The following is a 21,308-nucleotide window of genomic DNA, read 5'->3' as shown; positions in this document are numbered from 1 at the left end:
TTGCTGACCTTCTACTAATTGATTAGCTGCCTTAAAAGGGAAACCTGAAATGTAAATTTTAAAATCAATGACACATGCTTTCATGTTCCAACAGTCTGGAGATTATACATTTCTGTTTTGTATAAAATGTATAAATAGCATAGATGAATTAGTTGAAATTTTCTGTGTCTCTCTACTACAGATAAGCAGAAAATTATTTTGGATACAACACTAAAATAAAGCAATCTTTGGCAATTTTCGTAGAATTTGTTTCCAAAGGAAAAAGAGGAAAGTTGTTTTTCTTTAACAAGGACATAAGAAGAGAAAAATACGGAGTGAGAAAGGACCTTACTTTTATTGGTAAAAAAAAATTGGAAATGAAGGTCTGTAAGCTATAGCTGTGCCTGTATATATTGTAGCTGTAGGGATAGAGAAACTACAGTTTAGGAAAGGCTCTCCCAAAGGGGTGATGGTGGTTTTTTTTTTTTTTTATTTTTTTTTTTAAATTTATTTGTTTATTTATTTATGGCTTGTGTTGGGTCTTCGTTTCTGTGCGAGGGCTTTCTCCAGTTGCGGCAAGAGGGGGCCACTCTTCATCGCGGTGCGCGGGCCTCTCACTGTCGGCGGCCTCTCTTGTTGGGGAGCACAGGCTCCAGACACGCAGGCTCAGTAGTTGCGGCACACGGGCCTAGCTGCTCCGCGGCATGTGGGATCCTCCCAGACCAGGGCTCGAACCCGTGTCCCCTGCATTGGCAGGCAGATCCTCAACCACTGTGCCACCAGGGAAGCCCCTGTGATGGTGGTTTTGCATCGTGTTGGAGGCCACAGTGTACGAGTGGCCAGAGCACATTGGAGGTAATGTACTACAATGTCTGTCTACTTCAGTTTCACTGATAGAATTCACCTGTCAGTATAGACACTTAAAAACGTGATGGGATATTTTAAATATTACCTGAGTTTTAAACTTGTTACCTTTAACAAAATAGTTTGATAGGACCACATCTCTTTCTTATAATAACGAAAACAAGCAGAAACACAGTATTTAATGTGGAGAAATTTTATAACTATGTATATTCAAAAAAGTAAAGCACACTCCTTTTTAAATGATTGTATTGATTAAAAATATGCCAAACTAAAGATACTGAACAAATTTTATTTTAAAAAATGTATTTAAAGCACTTGTATAGGAGAGGAGGGTATTGTGTACTCCCACAGGTACATGTTACAAACAAACAAACAAACAAACAAAAAACCCCAGAGTAATTAGGTACCAATCAAGAACAGTTTTGCTGACAACCATTGAATTCCTTGCAGGTTTTCATCGTTGTTTTACATTTCTATATTTTTACTTATATCCAATTATCTTTTGTGGTGAAGTGGATGGTATTTTATAATGATTTAAACAATGGTAGGCTGTACAAATCCACTCTTTTTTACAGTGAATACATATTTTATCCAATAATTTGAGTAACTCTTGTCTGTAAAATTATTTTATTTATTCATTCACTTAATCATCCAAAAAAACAGATGTTGAATGACCTTTATCTGCTAAGCACTGTTTAGGCACAGGGGTTAGAACATTCGTTAGTTCATATACAGTTGACCTTTGAACGTTGACCCCATGCACAGTAGAAAATCCACATATAACTTCACAGTTGGCCGTCCATATCCATAGTTACACGTCCTTGGATTCAGCCAACTGAGATCATGTAGTGCTATAGCATTTATTGAAAGAAATCCACATATAAGTGCACCCTTGAAGTTCAAACCTGTGTTGTTCAAGGGTCAGCTGTAATTTGACAAGTTTCTTGTCAGTCATTTCCTGGGATTCATGTCTTGATGGGGGTGATTACAGGTTGTTTTGAAGAGAATGAAAAGGAGAGACTGATGAGAGAGTAACACTGAACAATCACATGATTCTATTTTTCAGTTTTTAGACAGTTTTTAGTTCCTTGCATTGTCTGTATTAAAACCACTCCCTTCTTCGTGTGAGAAATATCCAGCAATGATTGAGGTTACTTTGATTTGAACAAAATGAGTTTTCCACTTTCACTGGACATTGGAGTACAGGAGTTAAATTCAAAGTTAAATATCAATTTAAAAAGCTCAATTTTTTAATATATGAATTTGTGATTGTAAACCATATAACCATTATATATACACTGCAAAGGACTTGGTGGAAAGTATAAATAAATTATGTGTAAAACCTTCACTGAATTATTATCTTACTCATCTTTTAGAAGAAAAATTTTGAAATTCTGTCTTTGCTCAAAGGCTCTTTTAACAACCCAAGAAATCATGCTGTCATTAACTACATATTCAGCTTCTCATGGACTCTACCGATGCCTGGATATTCTGAGAGAGAGAGAGACAGACAGAGGGAGAGAGAAACTGAGAGACAGAGAGATAGAGAGAGAGAAAAACTAAGAGACAATTTCATATGTATATATAATTTTAAATCACAAATTTAAATGGTAAATAAAATAAAGTGCATTGTATTACTTTTGAGAATTTTGCATAAGATAGAAAATAAGAGAAAAGTTCTGGATAGAAAAATAGAGGAGAACAAACACTGAGTGAAGGGAGACTACATCTTCAGAAAATGTCACCTATTTCAACACATCAAATTCAGTGTGAAAAGAAAACTTTCAGGAAAGAACTGTGAGTCACCCCAGACTGCACTGGCACTGTCATGGCAGATGGGCCCCAGCACACATTTAGGATGTGGACCCTCCATGCTGTCGTTATGGCAGATGAGTTGTGCTGCCCACAATATAGTAATTTGGCATGCAGACTCTGAAACCAGACTGCCTGGATTTTGATCTTGCTCCTACCGCTTATGATCACAGGAACTTGAGGAAAATGAATTCACTTTCTGCTCCCTAAATTCCCTCATCCCCAAAGTAGGGCTGGTAAAATTCTCTAATTTATAGAGCTGCTCTGCTCTGATTTTTTAAAAAATTAGGCACTTGAAACAATCTCTAGTGCCCCAAATCATTAGCTATTATTATTTTTGTTTCCATTAGTATTTATTTCAAGTATTACCATTTGCCTGAGGTCTCTTATTAACCCTGCTCCATCTCATCTTCAACTGACAACCTCAAGGTCCAATTTACCAAGATTGTTGAATTCCTTGAGGGTCATCTCCCTCTACTTCCCACCTCTTATTGATTAGTGTATCTATAAAAACAAACTTTGTTACTTCCAGTCTTCTAGGGACATGGTATCCCTCCTCCTGTGGACCAGCTCATTCTTATCCTTAAGTCCATCCTATCTTTTGTCCGTTTTTGGTCCATTGTACTCCATTTGCTCTACTTCGGTCCTTTATGGTTCCCTTGGACTATTCTAATTTCCAAACTAGTTTCCTTGTTCTCTTCCAAACCATTCTGCACAATATGGCGAGACTAGATTTTCCAGTTATTTTTGTTCACGTTGCTCCTCTAGGTAAATCCTTTCAATGGTATCTCTGTTCTTATAATAAAGCGCTAATTCCATAATATAGCCTGCATGATCTGGCTTTTGCCTGCGATCTTCTTCCACACCTCCCAACATGCTCCACCTCTTTTACTTTGTGCCTCCAGCTACCCTGCTCTTCTCTATGTCACACTAGTAGAAAAAGCTGCTTCCTCATCTGCTCATGTGGTCCCCTTGGCTTGGAATGCACCACTCCAGCACTTTTTTTTTTTTTTTCACCTGATTTGATGCTCTCCATCTTATCCTAACTTCAATATTACTTTATAATCAAGGAGAACTTCTCTAACATTCCAAACTTTTTGACACTTACTTTCTTTTAAAGTGTCCTAAAATTTCTCTTCCCACCTTAAGGTATCCTGACGTTTCCCATGATAGTCATCTAAATTGCAGATTTAATGTTTGCTTGTTCTATTCTTTAATAACACAACTGAAACTTTAGCAAAGTCTAAGACCGTGTCTTCTTGTTCACTGTTGTATTTCTGGCACAAAGTGACTGGCCAGTTGTTTTTGAATAATAGAATGAATGAATGCTGCTGCCTTCACTAGGAATTTTGATGTTAGAAAACTTCCTTTACCCTCCTCTTCAGTCTATCACATTTCACAATTTACTGCATAAGTTTTGACATTAGCCTCAGCTTTAAACTCTGTAGCCAGCAGAGAGACTGACTAAGAACTTTAGCTATTTCAAATCAAAAAATGATGACTCAATCTCCTTACGCCTCCAAAATTCTCTTACGGATAAAATAATGTAATTATGTGATTTTATAATTGAAATGTACCATCAGTGACTTTGGGTGCATTATTTATGGCCATCTTATAATTTTGTGCTCAATAGCTGAAACTTGGGCAGGTTAGTTAATCTCTCTTTGACTTGATTTTCTCATTTTTAAATTTGAGTATATGCTTGATCATCTATCTAAAGCCTTTAAAGGCATTCTTGGACTATAGTAGGTACTCAATAAATGATAGAAGTTCTTTATGATTCTTTTTGTTAATATTTAAGCCAGATAGCAGCTATACCTGAGGGGTGCAAATACATACTTTTCAAATACATATTTGAAAATTCTGTAAATAAGAGTATTACTTGCCAGGACGCTCACTGTAACTAACCAAAGAGCAAACAATGCCATATTAAGGGGCCAAGAACAGAATTTGGTATACAGCAGGTATGAAATACATGTTTGTTGAAAGAATGAATTAATAATAGAGTAGTAATTATAATATTACAGATCTTCCATTTCTTACATATACAGGAAAAATGGAAGTAGCTTCAAAACTAAAGGGTTAACTTAGCAAAATTAGGATATTTGAAAATCTTATGTCTCCATGTTGGTTAATAAATTTATTTTTTTATATATTACTTTGGATCTTAAGTGTAATTTCCGTGTAATTAAACATTTAAATTAAATTGATAAATCTTTATATAAAGCAATTATGAACTCTTTTAATATTGAATTAATTTTTTTAAAAACTCTATAATACTTCCTAGTTGTGGTGGAATCCTTCTCAAAAGGTTGTAAGTCCTATGCTACTATTTCTGACAATGGACCTTGTGTAAGATACTTTTTAAATGTCTCTCTAATTGTCTTATATTGGAGGTTGAGAAAAGAATATAGGTATCTGGCTATGGCAAATGTCCCAGGAATAGTAATACACATAAAATAAATATGTAAGATTTACATGAGTTAGTTGGCATTCTCTGTCTATCCCATGGAGAGGCAACTCTACTCCCGACTTCTCTCAGGGAACATTTGGCTAAGTACTGATAAATATTGCCTTCCTTAATAAAGTCATTGAACCTATAATAATACAGCCTCTGCTTCCCTGAATTGATCTTAGAAGTACTAAGCAGATGAAAGGTAAGCCTGTGCTTCCACTGTAGCCAAGGCATGGGGTGGACTGGTAAGAACACATCTTCTTCTGCCGAATTAGTTGGATGGTCACGTTGGGAAGAAGCTCTGTGGAGTATCTGAGCTCTGGTCACAAACTAGGGAAGCCACAATTGACATTCTGGATCTTTACAGTTAAGCTGACAACCCAAGAGACAACCCTGCTTTGCATTTATCTTTGTGCAGGAGCGAAGAGGATTCACATCCCCAAACATCGCTAAGTAGAGGCCTTAACAGCACACACGCCAAAAGGCACAATTATTCTTAGGAGGAATAGCCAGAACTGTTCCTGGGATAGAACCTTGAAACAGAAAGGGAAGACTGGGAGCAGATATTACTGGTGCCACTTCCATTTGTATTCACTGCATGCCCCCTCCATCTCCAGAAAATAAAAATTTAAAAGGTCTATTTTTTTAAAATTTATTTATTTATTTATTTATTTATTTATGGCTGTGTCGGGTCTTCGTTTCTGTGCGAGGGCTTTCTCTAGTTGCGGCAAGCGGGGGCCACTCTTCATCGCGGTGCGCGGGCCTCTCACTATCGCGGCCTCTCTTGTTGCGGAGCACAGGCTCCAGATGCACAGGCTCAGCAACTGTGGCTCACGGGCCTAGTCGCTCCGCGGCATGTGGGATCTTCCCAGACCAGGGCTCGAACCCGTGTCCCCTGCATTGGCAGGCAGATTCTCAACCACTGCGCCACCAGGGAAGCCCTAAAAGGTCTATTTTTTAAGTGCTATGAGCTGAATGTTTGTATCCCCCAAATTCATATGTTGAAAGCATAATCCCCAATGTGATGGTATTTGAAGGTGGGGCCTTTGGTAGGTAATTAGGTCATGAAGGTGTAGCCTTAGTGCTCTTATAAAAAGATGTAGGATTAGTGTAGGATTAGTGCTCTTATAAAAAGGGGAAGCGACATGAAATCTCTCTATATCTGCATGCACACACCAAGGAAAGCCTGTATGAGGACATAACCAAGAAGGCAGCTTTCACCAAGAACTTGACCACACTGGCACCCTGATCTCTGACATCTAGGTTTCAGAATCATGAGAAATAAATGTTTGTTGTTTTAGCTACCCAGTCTATGGTAATTTTTTTATAGCAGCCCAAACTGACTAAAACACTAAGTTCCTCAGATTGATAGCTCAATTCATTCAAACTAACAAGATCATTTTGAGGGTAACTGTCTTTCAAATCATGTTAACTTTCTTGGGACCCTTTCTGAAACTACCTCAGTTGAATTAATGAAAATGTTAGACTGGAAACATATTAACCTAAAGAATACTGCAGACATCTAAGTGCACACTGAGGTGGAGAGTTAGAGGTGGTGCAAATGATACTTGTCAAGTTTCTTACTCCGAAATAAGTTCTACAGTGGAGTTCTAAGTGCCGTAGCTGCACAGCTCAGTCATCAACAAGAGCTTACAAGACAGGACCTGGTGATTGTTACAAAAACTGTAGGATTTGGAGTCGGACCTGCCAACCTTCCAAACTTAGAATTTTATGTTGATTTAAGACAATCTAAGTCAATGTTAAATAGCAAAACATGGAAATTGGTGGGAAGGGGGAAGAGGCATGTTTTATAATATAATTTATCACTTCATAAAATGTTTAACCAAAGAATCCTTGTTAAAGAGAATGCAAACATATAAAATTAAAAATACTTAACCTCTTAGTAATGAATTTACTGTCTATTGTGAGGTTGTTACTCTTGTGCAAAAATATCCATCTCCCTATAAAATTAAGAACGTAATAACTCCAGACCAACAAATTTCAAATTCTTTTCCATGAAATTCTGGAGTTTGAGCAGTAATTTAAAGAGGTTCATTGAAATACAATTTGGTCACGGAAGGCATGCTTTAACACCACCGCTTTGGGGACTTGATGCTGACAATGAAAGTACATGAGGGATAGCAAATAAAACTGTCTGCTCTGGTTTGGGGAATTTGGAGTTGCGTTAGGGAAACAGTGACTAATTTATGATAGGTATTTGGAGAAGAGATAGTCTGTCAAAATAAATCTATCTTTCCTCTTTTCTTGAGAGGAAGCAAGATGTCTTATGGATTTCCTTGGAATCCTTAAAAATAGCAGGGAGAGAAATGTTCCCATTATTCATGGCATGCTTTAGTTTTGCAGGTTGAACAGGCCAAAACATTTGAACGTGTACAGGTGAAACAGGAAAGCTCCATGCCATGCTGGAGACTGAACTCTTCAGGGATGATCCACACCAACAGCTGACATCCCCTGTATCCAGGATCTTTGGGCTTCCTCAGTCAATGGGCTTGACATGACTCTAGTCACACAAGGATTCTGAAATTTAGGAAAGTCAAACACAGTGAGGAGGAGAGCAGAGCACTGAGTGACCCAGCTATCGGTGTATGCGAGTGCTTGCTGTCTTCCTGTGTATAAAAGAGGCAGAATTTACACTTCAAATTCTTTGGTTACCTTGCTTCGGACTGTTTAATGTACCTGAAAAATCGTCCACATTTTCTTTCCCCCATTCTCAAATTTAACCCCATTCTTTTGTGAAGCTTCTGAAGACTGGTAATTCTGGGGTTCAAGACTCATCACCATCTGTCAACTGGATATTATTTACTTCCAAGGATGTGATAAAGACTAAATGGAAAAATATGTAAGCAGTCCTTAATGTGCCTGTCACACAATAGGCACTCCATAAAATGATAGCTTTAAATAAAAAATACTAGGACTTGCAACTATATTCTTTGAACTAGTGTCATAACAATATTGTCCCTAAATTATTTTTCCTTTATTTTATCCTCAGAGGCCCTCTTAGGCATGCAGTAGGAGAGCATGTGATAGGTCTTTGATTCTGAAAATGAATTTTGAATATTTAAAGGCATGTATATCATGCCCTGACCATCTATCGAAAGTGGGACAGCTTACATAAACAGTTTTCACTTTACTAGAAACAAATGTGCAGGATAAATTTATGGATGGTATTTGGCAGATTTAGATCCTTTGGGAAGATATGGAAGAAAATAATGCTTCATAATTATTGTAAATTCAATTTAAAATTGATTTAAAAGTCTTTCTCTTTGGTTATTATGATTGTTTAAGTTCTGGCCCTCCTCCTCTAATTACTATGATTTCTGGCCCCTTGTACACATCCTTTATTTCTTGTCAGAAAATAAAATCAAACCCTGCTGTGATGATCCTTCTTCATTTTTCCAAACAAGCATTGTCTTTTCAGGAATATAGAGAGTGAAGTACAGGAAAGTGAACTTCTGGTTGAACTATTCAGCTCAGAATTCCCCTCCTCTGGGAAACTTTTTTCTACACTTCCCTTCCCTCAAATCTCTATAGAAGTAATTATTCATAATTATTAATTTTCTGTGCTACCTCTGCACTCTGCACATATTGTTAATCTTTCACTTTACCGTACTGTACTGTAACTTATTTTTCATTTCTGCCTCCCTTCCGAGACTGTGGGCTGTTTGAGTGTAAAGACTATGCTGTAAACATCTCTGTATCCTGACCTGCTGCTTGACTAGATATGCGGCAAGTGTTCACTGAAGTGAATTGTTGAGTTCTTGAGTTATTGCTATTACGTTTCGCTAACACATAAAGAAAACATGTCTACATGTCCATTTTCACAACAAATGGTCAGTGATATGGCTATTTGGCTAAGCCATGATTTTGAAAAAGTTTTCTTTGTAATACATTCATATTTTCTACTTTTACAAGTTAGTGTTGCTGTTATTATGTTTCTTAATCTCTAAACTCTTCTCAATGAATTAATTCTGCTTCACATGCAGCTTTAAACTCTTGGTGAAAAGTTTCCTGCCTGTTCTGCCTTTTCTGATGAATGTTTTCCTGTTGGGTGTGTTTAAGTTATTTACTTTTCCTGTAATGACAAATTCTGTCCAACTATATGGTGCCTCTCTACCTAAATTGTTATATAAATATCCTAGATTTAATTGTCCCTAGGGAACTAGCCTGAATTTGAAAGATTTATTTTCTCTCCATTGTTCCTCTGATAAATAAATTCAGCAAATACAGAAAGGCTGTTCTTTGGAATACTATGTACTATGTTTTTGTTTAACTACATTAATTTTTTTTGAAAATATAAAGGTGAGAATATATAAATTAATAACTGTATTCTGTTTATCTCTCTTCCTTATTTCCAACGTTTACTCTTTAATATTTTACTTTATAAATTCCCAAAAGTAATTGCATTAGAATGTTAATACTAAGTTTTTCCTATATTCATAAGAGAGAGAAAAAAGCAAGATACACACATATATATATATGATTAATGGTATGACTGCATATTAATAACAGCAGTAAAATAATTTTCTACATACAGTTTGGGCAAAAGGGAAAAACTGATTTTATTGTACAGAACTAAATTATTTTCTGAATAATAGCAAACAAGTGAGATAAACAAATATTTTAATATATTTAAGATTATATTTAAAGTAAAATGATCTCTGCATCCTGTTATATTACAGAGTTTAAAAGGACAGTCATGTTAGCTGTTGTTTTAAAGATGAGGTTAAGTTACTTGTCCAGGGTCACACACTAGTTAGTAGCAGAGTTTGCCTGACTTGCAGACCAAGGTCTTGTTATTTTTAGGCAAATAAATCAGAAAGATACATTAGACCATGAACTGTCAATGCATTTCAGTTATCTCATTATTAACCATGACAATTACATAACATGCTATGTTTTGGTGCCCAATTTTTGTTAATTTTCAGTGCAAGGCCTACTAGAAATATGCAGAAAGTTACTGCTCAGTGTTTGTTTTTTTCATTAAACATTTATTAAGCACCATCAGTGTGCTGCATGGTGTTAGGCACTGAGGATACCAAGTGGCTGAAAACACACATGCCCTGAGAAGGCATGGTTACAGTAGAAGAGCCAGCCCTGTGAGCACATATTCTGAGTATTAAAAATCCTTTTTAATATTTGATGAAGAGTGCATTGGAGCAAGGACAAGTGATATTCTTGGAGTTGTCCAGGCTTAAGGAGATAAAACTTGCAGAGCAACATAACTGGACATACCTGAAACTGTGGAATAAATCAGTGGGGCTCCCTTGTCCACACCTGAGATACTGTTTTCCTGGACTTGCGGCTCTACAGCCTCCTCTCATTTGTCCCTAGTAGATTCGGTGCTCTACACCCTCAGGAAGCCTGCCGTGCACATTTGCAGCTCAGTGTCTTCATCGTTCCTGTGGCCTCTGTCACCTTCCTCCAGTTCACGTTTTCCTATTCATTCCTTAAATCTCAAGTCAAATATCATCTCTGCTTGGAAGCATTTCTTGGTCCCCCAAAAGCTAAATTTATTACTCAGTCATTTGAAACGCTATATCTAGTTGAAGTGACCACTGTTATAAAATTCTGATATATCTACTTTGTTTTCTTGCGATTTTGCACTTTATTAATTAATTTAAATAAGAATGAATCCTAACGTTTTTCTAATCCTACAAATGACATGTGTCTCTCATCAGGAAAAATATGTTCTCTTCCTCAGAAATTGGACTGTAATAATTTCAACCGATTCTGGGTTGTTTCCTACAGTGATTATTTAAGTACTCACCTCATAGTATAGAGAGATGGGTTGGTAAGAGTTTACTTCAGAACTTTCTCAATTTTCTGACTTGTCATTATAGGAGTGAGTCAATTCCTGTCTCTCAATGTGGGCTCTGGGAGCCTTGATCTTTGTGTCACTGAGGAGATTAAGCATACATAAGATTGCAGGTAGAGAACAGAATATGTGCCTCATGGAATAAAAATTTTGAAGCTCCTTTAATCATTCTTTTCCTCAAAATTTTTTTCTGTGTTTAAACATAAGCATAATTTTAATGTTCAAATTGCTTTATTAATAAAATATTGTTATAATCACCTTTATAAGCTTGAAATACCACACAGTATGGGAACCCTAAACAGTCACAGCAAGTATTGTACACCCTCTATTTTACATTGTTTATATTATTGACTGTTAATACGTCATTTTCCTCTTTCATCTCCTGAACTAATATCATTTACTGAATTGCCTCATCAGTACTCCTTTTTGTAGAGATTATTTCAATATGTCGCACTTCAGAAAAAATATCAGACCTTTGAGAGCTTAGATTTTTTACTTTAGTTTCCTCCAAAATTGCTTTGTATATTAGGTCATAAAGATTTCCTAAAACTAAATCAGACACATTTGATTTTGTATGGTTACAATTTCTTTGTTTTAGATAAATATTATCGATAGCTGTGTGAATATGTTTTGAATTATTTTATGATGTCTTGAGAAATTATGTCCATTGTAACATCAGAAACAATTTTGACTTTTTCAATTGATCTTATAGGTTAGTCGTTGATGTTTTTCCATTTCATTTTTTCCTCCTGAACTTTCCAGTGGAACCAACATCTCTAAACAATTATCAGAGTGAATGTAATGTCTGGTTTGTTTCTAAAATCTTTATTTTGTTCTGAGATATATTTATACCACACACCTATGAATGTTATAGAGGTGATACTGTTGATTTTAAACTTTATAAGACATAATGGACAGAATAATTTCAAACATGTCTAATGAAACTTCTAAGATACCTATATTTTAGTTTACTCTTAATAGATACCAAAGTCCTCTGTATGGAACCCAGATCATGCAATAGTACCCTTAAAGTATGAATTAATGATTCAAATCATTATTATTTCGTAATGCTATCTCTCATAATTTTACCCTGTTTCCCCAATGAGAAGGAATATGTAAGTGTTTGCGTGGTAATCAGGATCATTTTTGTATTACTCTCAGCAACAGAAAAATTAACCCTTGCCTCCCTGTTCATATCCTTTCTGAAAAGTACCTGTGCCCATTAGAAGCTTCCATTATGGGGAATGGTGAACCTAGGTAGCTCCTTTGTACCAGGTGACCCTGCCCCTGAAGAGAACCAAGCAGATTCTTTTAGCCAGGAATTTGGAATTTTAGAAAGATCAAACTGAGTGAATCATCCAGCTAAGAAAAACGGAGTCCCAAGATAACAAAGAGGTATGACTGGAAGTTGGCTCTGAAAAAAGCCAAATCCAGTTACAGAGAGAGGACTGCCACAAGTCAGCAAAGAAGGGTGGTTTTCAGAAAGAAGCAGCGCAATGAAACAGAAGCACAAAGCTAGGCAAGAACAGGAAACGGGCAGTCCCATGAAAAGCAGAGGGAGTGGTCTGGTTCTCAGCTCTCAGGTCTGGGCCAGTGTGACCAAGCTGAGTTATGCTTTTGTGTCTTACCCTCAGGTGCTATCAAATTTCTTCTACCACGTGCTTCAGATTTTCTAATTGCAACCTAATAATCCTGAGAGGTATTTAAAAATCAAAAGGTATTTGTAAATTTAATAATACCTGAGAGGTATTATAAATCAAAAGAGTGGAAGAGATTCTCCTTACAGTTCCATTTCATGTAAAGTTACCAGATCCAAAGTATGTGAATAATAAAATACATTTCAATCTGAAAAATAACTTTTTAATCTTAAGGTATATTTCCATATTAGAAAATCATAAGCAATTTTTTTCACATGGTATCTATCACACAAGATGATCATGTCAGATGTTCTCTAGTAAATTCTCAAACATCTTCTTGGCCCCAGTCAAACCTGAACTCTAGCATGTGTTAAGCTTGAACTTAATAGACAGTATACTTATTTGCTCAAGTAACAGATGTCCTCTATTTGTTTCTGGACTGAAATTTTTTCAGCTTGTGTTCTTATTTATTCCAAATTCAGTATTTTTTTATGTAGGACTCTTTAGACTCTGAGTGACAAGACCCCCTACCTTGAAATAGCTTAGACAAAAAGAGAAACTTATCGGTTCTCATAATGGGATCCTCTAACATTAGATTTCAGGTTTGACTCAAACCATAACTAGTAATCTTTCTCTCTTTGTCTCTTAACTCTGCTTTCCCCTATAGAGACTACTTTCTTGAGTAGGTGCTCTCCTATCTTCCCTCCTGCCAGTTAAGAAATCTTGACAAAAGGAGAATGTCTCATTCTCAATGTTACCAGCAAATATCTGACCCCACTGCTAAGAATCTGCTTCTATGGCCAAGGATAGAATGCTCTGAGTTGCAAGGCCTGGGTCCTGTGTCTACTCTGAAGTCACATGAAGTAAGAATGGGGGAATGGGTAATTTCGCCAAGGAAAACCAAGATGCTTCTACTCTGAGGAGAAGGACAGGTGGTGCTGGGAAGCATAAGCAAAGATATCCCCTGTATCTACCCAGTATTTCCCATTTCTGTATTTATTCTGACTTTGCATTCCCACCCCAGTTATTATAGCTTTGTTCTCGTCAGTTATGGTCTGTTGACCTACACATTCTTATGCACTGATAGTGCATTATCTTCCACATTGGATCTACCAATTCAAGAGTCATTCATCCAGTGACAGTCTTAGGAGCTGAGACCTTTTATGTGATATGATTCAAAGAGTGCCTGGATATTTCCTTTTTTTCCCCCAAATATTTCCTCCTACTATCTGACACAGAGATGTACTTTTTTGGATCCTAGGGGTCTTGGAGTTTTCCAGTTTTGTTTAAACACAAATATCCCCTTAGAGCAGTAGTAGCTTAAGCCACTCAGAGTTGGTGCTCTAGCAAGGATTAGCTGATGGCTAGTGATAAAAGTTTTCTGAGGGACAGTGTTTAAGGGAGATGGAATATTAGATGATTTTTGTTGGCACAGCATCAAAGATTTACTTGGTCTAACTTCACAATTTTCTTATGGTTATTCCAGCTCTAAGTCATCGTTTATACTTCTTCAACTCCAATGGAAAAATACAGATAAATTGTATCAGATATAAGAGAAGAGAAAAAAGTTACAAAAGGGTTTATTATTCCTAGATGTTTTTAAAAAATGAAGGGATTTCAAGTGCCAAACCACAAGGAAGACAAGACATGATAGCTATCCATCAGTGCTTGTGGAGTCAGATTCTGTGTCAAAGAAAGATAATGTTATTATCTTTGCAGGTTTTTCTGGTTAAAAAAAAAAAAAACTCATTCAATAACAGACGTTGAGATCATGAAAAATATTATTAAATTCAAGTACAAAGCAATAATGTTTTATTGAATTGAACTGAAGAAGATTTAATTAAGTCTTTTAACATTTGGTACCTTCCACATGGCAGGCATTAATCTAGGTGTTTGGGCTACACTGATAGGTAAAATAGACTGAAATCCTCACCTTCATTGAGCTTACATGTTAGTGGAGAACATAGACAGTAATCAACATAATAAATTAGTAAAATATGTAGAATAAAAGAAACTTACAAATGCTATGGCAAAAATAAAATATAGAATAAGTTAACAGAAATAAGGAAGGCTATGTGGCGGTAATGGTCCAGTTTTAAGTAGGGTAGACTTGACTGAGAAGATGACATTTGGGCAAAGACTTGAACCGCTGAGGGAATGAGCCATACGATGTTGGCAGGAAGAAGCTGTGGGCAGAGGGAGCAGCCAGCGAGAAGTGCCTGGTGGGAATGTCTGGAAGGCTCAGCACCAGCAATGAGGCTGGTGTCCTGGGAGTGAATGAACGAGGAGGAGAGTTGGGGGAGATGAAAACACAGAGGATATTATATATTTTCTACCAGAATACTTGACTACAGATGGGTTGTATCCTCTGAGGTTCTAAAAGTTTAGCTATTACATTTTTTAATGTATTTTTCTCTGTAAATATGATTAGATTAACAAATTCTGAGCTATGGCCTCCTTTGGTTTGATGTTAGTTTTACCTATTTTAAATTTCTTCAATTTATAATCTCATTTTTTAAATAAATGTGAACTATTTTCTAAACTGGTGTTTCTCCCATGTATGTTAGTAGAGCATTCTCAAAAATGTGTTTTTTTGACCGGGCATGAGGGTGGGAAGCTGCCATATGTGACTGTATGTAGCCACCAACTGGATGATGATAAAAGGGCCTTGCTGCAAAATATGCCTAAAAGTGGATAACTGCAAACAATCTCCCTCTCCCTCTAGTGTCCAAGAAGGAAAACGTGCAGACCTTAGCTGAGTGGAATTTGTTGGAAACAGAGCTTAAGTGAAGTCGAGATAAAGTTTAGTTTGGACCTGGCCACTGATGTGCTGGGCAACTGTGGACCAGTTACTGACCAAAATCTTAAATAAATGAAAAGGTCTGATGGCATCATTGTGAAGTAACTTAGTAGCTGATGAAATTTATTTGAGATTAGTTTTTACTATGTGTGTTTGGCATTTGGCAATTGTCTATATAATCATTTCATAAGCATTTGTTAATATGAAACCCAGTGGATGGAGCTAAAGTATTTTGGAAAAAATTTACAAAACCAGAAGGGTCCCTACTCTTGATAGCTGTAATAAATACATTTCGGATTTTCTGTCCTGAGTATTTATTCCCAGCCCTGCCTTTGCTACTAAATGACACAATTTATGGCTTCTTTCTTCCAGGGACTGTGAATGCTTAGCGAAGAGCAATTTATTTAGTGTAAGCCTAAGTAAACACAAGAGAGCAGGTCTATGAAAGGAAATAAAATATTACATTCCAAAAATGGGTCTTATGCTTTTACTTGTTTCTTTTAGTGGTAAAGTTAAGAAATGATCATTTTTTTATTAGATAGAATTTTAGATCTTTTACTAATTGTTTTGAATAAAAAATGTTCCCCTTTAGGCCTTGAGTTCTTGCTCAGTGTTTCCTGGATATTAACAGTTATAAATTTTGTTTTTCTACCCGTTTAAGTAATATGTGAATATAAGTATATCTTAACTCTTACATAAACAAAACAAAAAACACAAATGAGCTATAAAAATTTAAGTAATATTGGAATGTATATAATAAAAAGTACCTTCACCAACCTATTTTCCTCAATCCTACTTCCCTTTCCATGGTGAAACCAACATATTAGGAGTATGTGTCATTTAAATGTTCAGCTTGTGTGCACACACACAAACACAGAGTATGTTTTTCTGCATTTTGCTTTTCTCATTTAACTATATAACTTGGAGATATTTTTGTATGTGATAACTACTCATTTATCTCTATGGTTTTATCTCTATCTCTATATATCTATTTTCCTACTTATCCATCTATCCATCTATCCATCCATCCATCCATCCATCCATCCATCCATTTAACTATCTAATCTCTCATTTTTTTTGTTTTTTTAATTTTATTTTTATATCTTTATTGGAGTATAATTGGTTTACAATGTTGTGTTAGTTTCTGTTGTACAACAAAGTGAATCAGCTACAAGTATACATATATCCCTATATCCCTTCCCTCTTGAGCCACCCTCCCTATCCCACCCCTCTAGGTTATCACAAAGCATCGAGCTGATCTCCCTGTGCGATGCAGCTATTTCCCACTAGCTATCTATTTTACATTTGGTAGTGTATATATGTCAGTGCTACTCTCTCACTTCATCCCAGCCTCCCCTTCCCGCCCACACCCCCCGTGTCCTCAAGTCCATTCTCTATGTCTGCGTCTTTATTTCTGCCCTGCCACTAGGTTCATCAGTACCGTAATTTTTAGATTCCATGTATGTGTGTTAGCATACGGTATTTGTTTTTCTCTTTCTGACTTACTTCACTCTGTATGACAGACTCTAGGTCCATCCACCTCATTACAAATAACTCAATTTTGTTCCTTTTTATGGCTGAGTAATATTCCACTGTATGTATGTGCTACATCTTCTTTATCCATTCATCTGTTGATGGACACTTCGGTTGCTTCCATGTCCTGGCAATTGTAAATAGTGCTGCAATGAACATTGGGGTGCATGTGTCTTTCTGAATTATGGTTTTCTCAGGGTATATGCCCAGTAGCGGGATTGCTGGGTCATATGGTAAAACTCTTAGAGGAAAACATAGGCAGAACACTCTTTGACTTAAATCATAGCAAGATCTTTTTTGACCCACTTTCTAGAGCAATGGAAATAAAATAAAAAATAAACAAATGGGACCTAATGAAACGTAAAAGCTTTTGCACAGCAAAGGAAACCTAATCTCGCATTTTTAACATCGCCTCATAAGCCCCCTCTCTCCATCACTCGTCTCCACCTCTTTCTGCTCATCTGCATCAATCTCTCACCAAAGACTAACTTTCTTTCCTTCTTGTTCACAAGACAGAAAATATTACCAACAGATTCTGAGTTTGCATCTTATTTTATCAAGAACACACATAAAATTAGACTATTATTTTTAATGCTAATTCCAAGTTTCACAGGGAAGGAAGGGGGTCACTGGCCCTATTAGATCAGATGTGACACCAAATCCAAGTACTGTGTGGCCAGAGAGGCAGATGGTGTTGCAGCAATATGACTGCCAGAAACCTTGTTCTGCAGCTGAAAGAAAGACAAATATTACATAATATCACTTACATGTGTAATCCAAAAGATAATACACATGAATCTATATACAAAACAGAAACAGACTTACAGACATGGAAAACAAACTTACGGTTACCAAAGGGGAGAGGGAGAGGGGGAGGGAGAAATTAGGAGTATGGGATTAACAGATACAAACTACTGTGCATAAAATATATAAGTAATAAGGATTTACTCTGTAGCACAGGGAATTATATTCATTACCTTGTAATAATGTATAATGGAAAAGAATCTGAAAAAAATATTTAACTGAATCATTTTACCGTATACCTGAAATTAACACAATATTGTAAATCAACTATACTTCAGTAAAAAAAATTCACATACCATACAATACAAAAAAAAAAAAAAAAAGAACTGTAGATGGGAGTCTGTTTTCAGAGAAAATGGTTCTCTGAGAAAGAGATGGGGGTCTAGGCATCCAATTCAGTAAGTGTCCACTCAGTGGACACTTAACTTCCTCTTAAAAAATTTAATTCAGTTGTAAAACTTACCTCTCAAAGGTAAACTCTAGTATCAGTAGCATTATTTTGTATAGGAATTATCTTCTTATACAACTATTGATGGGACAGTCTCTTTTATTCTTCTCTAGCTTCTAAACCTGCATTACACTTATCTATTCCCTACTGTAAAATACGACACTTTGGGATCTGAATACACTGGGGTTTTTTTTTTTCCCCAAACTAAATCAGGAGACGTTGTCTGAAGTGTTATTATTGAAACAAAAAGTATTGTTGAAATTAGATGCCACCTAAAAAAAGTCAAAACATGCTTGTTTTAGATATATCTCCTGGTAAGAAATATAAACGGATAGGGGCACTGAAGCCAACTTGCCATGGCAGAAGCATTTAGAAGAGGTTAATTCCTCATGAGGACTTTAAGTTACATCTCTAATGTTTCAATGTTTTCAGTTCTCTTGAAGAATTTAGAAGAATATAAAATGATATTATCAATATTCATGAAGATACTTTGCCCCAAAGGCCACCTGCTTTTATAATTGGAGATTTTGCCTTAAAATTTTTATTGTTGTTGCTGTTGTCACTTTTATTTATGGAAATTTTCAAAACTAAAAAAACAGAAGAGTATAATGAATTCATATACATACATCACTCAGCTTCAACAATTTCAAAACCCATCCCTGAGATTATTTTGAAGCAAATCCCAGACATAAAGCTATCTCATCTTGTAAATATTCTAGTGTGTATCTTTAAAAGATAAGGACTGTCTAAGAAAACTCATTTACAGAAACCATTATCACAACTTAAAGATTAACAATAGCTCCTAAATTTATCAAGTATCCATCATATAATTTTTTCAATTTGTTTGCCTAAATCAGATCCAAATATGATCCATGCATTATGATTTTTTAATGTGTCTTAATTATCTTTCCTTTGTCATCCTTTTTTCCTTGAATTTTGTTGTTGTTGTTGCTGTGGTTCATAAAAATTGAATCATTTGTTAAATAGAGTTTTGCACATGATCAGGATTTTACCGATTTCATCCCCGTGGTGCTATTTAATATGTTCCTCCATTCCCTATATATCTGAAAATTCATACTTCAATCTAGAGGCTTGATTGAATTCAGATCCAATTTTTTGGCAAGACAGCTTGATAGGTGGTACAGCTGACCCTTGAGCAACTCCCGGGGTAGAGACACCAACCCTCTGCAGAGCTGAAGGTCCACATATAACTTCACAGTCAGCCCTCCTTATCCTTGGTTCTACATCTGCCAATTCAACCAAACTCAGATGGTGTAGCATTGTAGTATGTATTTATTGAAAAACTTTGTCTGTAAATGGATCTGTGCAGTTCAAACCCATGTTGTTCAAGGGTCAACTGTAATGTGTACTACTGCCATCAAGCAGCGTATCATATTTGGCTGTCTCAGTTTCTGTAATGTCAAACATTGATGATGATTGCCTAGATTCCATAACTCATTAAGGATTGCAATGGTGATGATCTTCTAATTCTGTCATCTATTAACCCCTATATGAAGAAAATGTTTTGGTAATTTATTTGGTTACCCTGAGGTATGGTGAGACTAGGAAAAGGAGAATAAATGCTTATTTTTTCTTTTTTTTTAATCACTTTCAAAAAATAATAAGCTAGTTACTATGCATGGTCCCCTCCACCCTATTCCTGTCCTCCATTTTATTTGTGTGGTGATTTGTATTTATTATTTTTTAAATCATAAGCAAAGACAGATAGAGATACAGTTACAGATATATATTTGTAACTACCCCTTCTTAGTTAAATGATAGTACACAATTTTCCATCTTGCCTTTTTTCACTTAATGATACATCTTGGAGATCACTCCATTTAATATATTAAGTATATTACTTATTCCTTTGTACAGATACATAGAACACCACTGTGGATGTGTTCTGAGTTTATTTAACCAGTGCTCTACTTATAGACATTTAGATTCTTTTCAAACCCTTGATATTACAGACAGTCCTACAGTAAACACCCTGGGTCAATGTATTTTTGCTAGTGTATCTTTTGAAAAGATTCCTAAAAGTGGGATTACTCACTAAGTCAAAGGTAAAATGCATGTGTAGTTTTACTAGGTTGCCAAATTCCCCTCCATATGGGGTACTGCCATTTTGTATTCCCATCAACGTGGGTGCTTGTTTTCTCACAGGCTTGCTGTAGAGATATTATCAAACATTTGGATTTTTGCAGTCTTATAGATAAGAAATCATATATTTGTGTAGTTTTAACTTGTATTTCTCTTATTATGTGCAAGCACTTTTTCATATTTTCAAAAGCCAGTTTTTTTCTCTAAACTCTCTGTTTGTATCTCTAGGCTATTTTTTTTGTAGAGTTGTTTGACTTTTACTTTTCCATCTTTTAGAAGCTCTTTACACATTAGGGATAGTCACCATTTATCTCTGATATAAGATCCAATTACTTTTTCTTGTTTGTCATTAATATTTTATCTTTGTTTATAGTGATTTTTGCCATGAAAAAATGATCTTTATGAAATCAAATTTTCTAATCTTTATTACTTCTGGATTTTAAGTCAGAAGAGCATTTCCCTGGTTATGGAGGAATTCAGTTTATGGAGGAATTCATCCATGTTTTCTTTTTACCTCTCGCATTATTTTATTATTTTTTTTACATTTAAAATTTTGATCCATTAGGAATTTAGCTGTGAGGGTGTAAAGAACAGATTCAGTTTTACCTTTTTTAAAAAATATTATTATCTAGTTAAACTAATCATCTTTTAGCCCACCGATTTGGGATGCTGCTTCTATCATATACTAAATGTCCATATGCAATTGGGTATACTCCTGAGTTTTCTGTGGTATCATGTTGGTCTGTATGTCTGTTTATGTGCCAGTAACAAACCAATGCCTCTTTTAGAGGTTTTAATTTCTGGTAGATTTATCTCCATCTCTGTAATCACTACTGTTCTTTTTCAGAGTTTTCCTGACCTTTCTTGTTTACTCTCCTGAAAGATTTTTAATTCAATGAATTTTAAAAACAACTTTCAAAGAAACATGATGTGTTTTTACTGAGATTATATTAAGTTTATTAATTCAGGTGTAACTGACATCTTTATAATGTTGAGTCTTCTGCTCCAAGAATATTGTGTTACTTTCCATTTGCTTA

General features: G+C 35.7%; 1 long non-coding RNA gene across 1 annotated transcript; it reads right to left on the bottom strand.

The window, feature by feature from the left end:
• Positions 1 to 452: 452 nt before the first annotated feature.
• LOC309661389 lies at positions 453 to 21,183 on the bottom strand. Its single transcript, XR_014264010.1, has 2 exons — positions 10,899 to 21,183; positions 453 to 1,814 (listed from the first exon to the last, which is right to left on the bottom strand). It is a non-coding gene; the product is annotated as an uncharacterized lncRNA (long non-coding RNA).
• Between the last annotated feature and the right edge of the window lie 125 nt (positions 21,184 to 21,308).

This window comes from Balaenoptera physalus (assembly GCF_965194825.1).
Source record: "Balaenoptera physalus genome assembly, chromosome: 5".
Taxonomy (NCBI): Eukaryota; Metazoa; Chordata; class Mammalia; order Artiodactyla; family Balaenopteridae; genus Balaenoptera; species Balaenoptera physalus.
Note: the sequence above shows the minus strand (reverse complement) of the source record. Positions and strands in the feature narration are given on the sequence as shown.